This window comes from Centruroides sculpturatus, unplaced genomic scaffold, assembly GCF_000671375.1.
Source record: "Centruroides sculpturatus isolate CEXI.00-Female unplaced genomic scaffold, Cexi_2.0 scaffold565, whole genome shotgun sequence".
Classification (NCBI taxonomy): domain Eukaryota; kingdom Metazoa; phylum Arthropoda; class Arachnida; order Scorpiones; family Buthidae; genus Centruroides; species Centruroides sculpturatus.
Genome location: NW_019384722.1, coordinates 1 through 5,876, shown reverse-complemented (window position 1 = coordinate 5,876; position 5,876 = coordinate 1).

The window sequence follows — 5,876 nt, the reverse complement described above, 5'->3', positions numbered from 1 at the left end:
ACGTCGCTTTCTCTTAACAATTCCATTGTTACGTAGCATTTCCATTGTTGACACTTCCATTGTTACTTAACACTTCCATTGTTACTTAGCACTTCCATTGTTACTTAGCACTTCCATTGTTACTTAACACTTCCATTGTTGATGGAAGTGTTAAGCCTTAATCCTGTCCCTCTCCCCCGTGGGGAGGAATTTCGCAAAATCCCTTCTTAGTGTGCGTTTTCGTGACGTACCCTAACTGTGTACGAAATTTCAACTTTCAACTCCTAACCGTTTGGGCACTGCGCTGATTATTATTATTATTATTATTATCATCAACCCGTCTCGATTATATATTAGATATTAAAATATTAAAACAAATAAAAATCAGAAAAACATTACCTGTCCGATAAAGCGTTGCAACTGAAAATAAAATAAAAACAAGATTAACACATAAAGAAATAATTATATGTGTAACTAAATAATTGCTGTAGAAACATAAACACATTATTATTCAATAACAAAAAACGGTTTAAAACAAGAAAATTAATTTAATCGTCGATTTTTCTACACTCCGTAAGCTTTATGAATGATGTAATAATTTGAAAAAACGAATGTCTAGCTTGTAGATTATATTTTAATGTAGAAATTAAGTTTATTTTCTTGATTTTATCGTAAAAGTAAAACGTCATAAATAATCAAACTAATAAGCATTTTTGTTTTAATTCTCAATTTAAATATTAAATTGTAAAGTCACGATCGAGTATTTTATGAAGTTAATAAATGCTTATGCTTGGCGACGAGAAACGTCGCCGACTCCGAGGGAAAATTTACATGGGCTCCAAGTAAAATCCCAATTTTCAATATGTTTTTAAGTTATAAAGTTGAACAATTTATTACCGTCTCGAACTCTAATTTTTACCACCATCCTTCTATGACTAATTAGCGCGCAAAGAAACAAATTGTGGGCTGATATTCGGGCCTGTGTGAATCCTGGCCACAAGAATTTTACTCTGTGAGATCTTGGATATCCCCTTTTATTAATTGAGAGTTTAAATCAAATCTATAACTGTTAGAAATAATATTTCTGATTTTGATAAAAAAAGTTTAATTTCAAAACGAAGGAAACTGGTAAAACTCACTTCCTGTTGAACGGAAGTTTCACATCCTTTCGTTTTTCCCTTATCTTCGAAAATTTGAGTCACATAACGAACAGTCACCCCTCTGTAAATACCCACTCAGCCTGCTCAGGTGGGAAAATACGATGTTACCATTGGAAGAAAACCTCGAAAAAGGAGATTATTTTCGGATTGTTCGGGGAGTACGCCACTACTTCTACGAGAGGAAAGACGTATTCCACTGCTGTCTCCCCATAGCCAACGCCCATAATTTAGAAGAGTTCTGTCTCCATGTTCCTGACTCTAGAAACTGTATAGAAACGTGCCGCCTTCAAAATTCAAAGGACAAAAAAGAAAGGACCTGTCAAGAACCTAAATTTTTAAAAGAACCTTATCATCGATCCGAATACAAAGAGAAGACAACGAACCTTAAGTTTGTATGGTAGTATGATTTTAAACGAAGTGTAATCTCTCTCTCGAGAAATAGATAGATTTTATAATTGTAATCTCCATTTTGTTGTTATTTTGTTTATCAAATATCCGTTGTTATTTTCATTTAAACAATGGCCTCGTTCTTGACTGAATCAAAAGATTCCTTTTCCACAATTATAACGCAACCTCTCCTTTAAAACAAGTAGAAGTATTAGCGCAATAGTCCGCGAAATTGACTATCTGGTGTCAAAAATCCTGAAAAGAAGAGTTTGATTTCGAAATCACTCTTCTCGGCATTTACTTTAAAGCCCTTCAAAGTAAAGTGAGCCAATCTGAGGATTGTGTATCAGTAAGAGACAGAAAGTTCTATGCCCTTGGCTACTCACAACTCCATTATCTCCCCTTTCTTGTTGGGCAAATCAATATTGTTTCATTTTTCGACAATTGAAATATAATGTGAAAAAAGAGGCCATTGCTGCTGTTTTCGCTTGTCTCATGATTAAACGATAATTTCTCCTGATGGTGTATTCGAGATGTTCAGACCCTCCCTTCTACATTAGTGTGTTTTCACGTATTTAATACCCCAACACCTTACAATCAGATAAAAACGTCCAGATGGTAGGAATTTGGTACAGTGGTCCTTCTGATCGTTTTAGCTCAATTTTGTAGTCTTTCTCAAACTTCGTCAGCTGTGTTTAACATTTGGGATGTGCCATGCAGGCCTGCCTGGGGTTCGAGAACATGCAATGAACAGGTACAATACACTAAAAATTTCGAATACAATGCAATACTGTGCAATGTTTGCGATCTTTTTTACAGGATACTGGGATAGTGATTGCAGGCTTTCTGGAAGCATTACCTGATTTGCAATCAGACCAACTATAATCGTTTATACACAGGGTCCGCGGGTATGTTGAGTGGCGAGGTGGTCGTGTTATGTCCCCACCTCGCCGCCTCAACCTAGGATGGATCGCTAGACGTACTGTACGTTTATGTCTGTCTCCCAGAAATCTGGAGTTCATCCTTAACAGGAGGAGTCCTAGCTGTCATTCCTATTCCTCAATTCGAAATAACAACAATAGTAAAAGTGAAAGTAGAACCGGTAATTAATTAAAGCAAAAACCGCCAGTTTACAATAGTAACTAAGTTCAATAAGACTTAATCAGCTCTAAGAAAATAGTCACCAGAAGTCGCGAGGCTCACCAGTACCCCCTATTTAAAGGATTCATTGAATTTATTTATATTATACTGTAAGTTAGTTTGGGAGGGATTAATGTCGTCGGCATAAGCGTCGATAAAGGATAAAGTTAAAAGTGTGAGTGATTTGTCTATGTAAGCGATAAAGGATAAGATGCTAAGAATCGAGCCTTGAGGTATACCTAATAATGGAAAGAATTCTAGAAAGTAGAAATGAGAGACTTTTATTTTATAAATACGCAAAATGAAAACTAAGAAGTTATTAAGCCTATATAATATTGTATTATTGATTTCGAATTCAGACGACACTTTTTCGAAGAGAATATTCAGAACAACAGAATCGATTACGTACTTACGTCATAGATATTGCTTAAATTACTTCCCAGATATTGTACTAATTTGAAACCGTTTCGTTCTTCGTTTTTGTTTCGTAAGCACGATATAGTGCAATTAAACGAACACTAGGCATCATTTTATCCGTTTATTTACACTTAGTTGATCATCTTAGTTGATTTACTCTTCTTCTTATGCTAGTTTAATTGCACTACATCGTGCTTACGAAACAAAAAAAAATTCTTAAATATTGTTAAAAATTCCTACTTACGTCGCAAGTTCTGGCGACGTAAGTAGGTAACTTTGATTCAAAGTTAGATAAAATTTCAGATTGAATTTCAAGATGATTACTGATGATGGAGCGATGAAGAATACAGTACTCTAGTGATAATGCGCTATTAATATAAAAAGTAATAGGTTTGTATATGTAACGGTAAATATAAATTCCAAAAATCTTTAGCTTTGCACAGACAAGAAAGATAGAACGGAATAAATCAGGAACCTTTTTTGGTAAGAATAGAAATAACAGATATTCTTCACTGTGGAAGAATGAAACTATATTGAAGTAAGGGGGGAATAAAAATAGAAGCTGATACAGATTCAATTTTATGTAAAAACACATAGCAGGAATTAGGTCAGGATTTAAAAAAGTTAGTGATAACAACTGTATGGCCTCACAAATTGCTGAAAAGCAAAATAATGAGGTGAGTTAATGCCCAACTAATTCGAGATTTTGTGCAAAGGAGAAGCGGTTTGAAAGAAGCTTCGAGGAGTATATTAAAAAAATCGGAATTTAAATTGATTGTTGGCATCATAAACTTTATCATCGAGAATCAAATGACGACTGTTTAGCCTAGATTTGTTAAACCTAGGGATAAACTGACAAAGGGTCTTAAGGTCATAATCAAATTCTTCTTTAACAATTTTATTAAAATAATTAACGTAATTATTTTTACGTTTACATTTTTATATTATTGCTTTAAAGTTATATAAATAAACGCATCTTTATTTTTATGATATAACTCTGGAATATCTTGATTTTCTGTTTAAAACAATGAAAACGAATATTATTACGTAGTTTTTAAAAGATATATGAGCGCATTTTTTGGAATTTATTTCTATAGCGTATTGAGAAATTAACAAATTGAGTAAGTCGTATGTGTAATTGTACTTTATATTTGATATTATGAGAGGAATGAAACAAAAATGACCAGTCGATTATGGTTATCTTCTTTTAAATATAATTACAGTTTCATGCCGACGTTGTGATCACTGATCTGTTAAAAGTTTAATGTATTGACAAGTGAAAAGCTACGGCACTCATCAAAAATGTTACTTTGACAACAGATAAATATTTTATGTTCACCAACCTTAGTACTGTAATTTTAATTTATATATGTTAAACAATTCGAAAGTGTTTTCTCCATTATATTATTTATTTTTTAGCACATATAAATGGTGTATTCGATAATAGCGAGGTTGCGGCTGAAGTTTTCATTTTTAAAACGTGAACGTCTAACGTCGAGCTCCGCTGACAAGATAGCGGTGCTCGACGTTCGACGTTCACGTTTTAAAGATGAAAACTTCGGCCGAAACCTCTCTAATACTCGGCTAATTATTCGATACTTAAGCAATTAAAATCATTAATCAATAAAACAATGGACTAATGTTTTTAATCGACCTGTAATTACAGCTAAATTTAAACCGTTGACACTTCAAAATATGAATATGCAAATAGTCATTTAATTAAGAATCAGTTCAGCGAAGAATTTGAGGAGGCGATATAGATAATGATAAGTAAATTATTGATATTTTAATGTATAATTCATTTGTACAAAGATTACAGTTTCTAGTGGTCTCTTTCTCTTAAAAAAATTTCTATTCTCTTCACATAAATTAGCTCAACTCTTTCATATGAAATAAAAGTGACAAAAATGTTGGAACTATACACAATATATAAGCACAGTGGCTATAACGTCTGCAAACATATGCAAACATAAGAACAGTAGAACTGTATAATAAATGGGTTTTGATATTACAATATATTCTGTACGTTCAGTTGGTTGGCCCTAATTAAAAATGTATAGTTCTATACACTGTGCAAAATTACAACGAACGCGATGCATGAAACATAATGAATAAATTAATCTGTTTCCATATTTTGTCAACTCCGTAGATACTGTATTGTTGCTAAACTTCCCGATCGTATCAAAGTAATTCGAGATTTCACGCAAAAACATCGTGTAATACAGTATTATGTTATTTTATGTAATAATATTAAACTATTAACACAAATAAAAATCAGAAGAACATTACCTGCTCGACAAAGCGTGGAAACTAAAAATAAAATAAAAACAAGATTAACACATAAAGAAATAATTATATGTGTAACTAAATAATTGCTGTAGAAACATAAGCACATTACTTTTTAATAACAAAAAGCAGTTTAAAACAGGAAAATTAATTCAATCATCAATTTTTCTATACTCCAGTAAGCTTTGTGAATGATGTAATAATTTGAAAAGTTGAATGTCTGGCATGTAACATTTTGTAATGTAGAAATATAGAAAAGCTGAAATTAATTTTCTTGATTTTATCGCAAAAGTAAATCGTCATAAATAATCAAACTAATAAGCATTTTTGTTTTAATTCTCAATTTAAATATTAAATTGTAAAATCACGGTCGTGTATTCTGTGCAGTTATGCTTATGCACGGCGTCGAGAGACGTCGCCGACCCCGAGGGAAAATTTACGTGGTCTCCAAGTAAAATCCCAATTTTCAATGTTTTTACGTTATAAGGTTGAACAATTTATTACCGC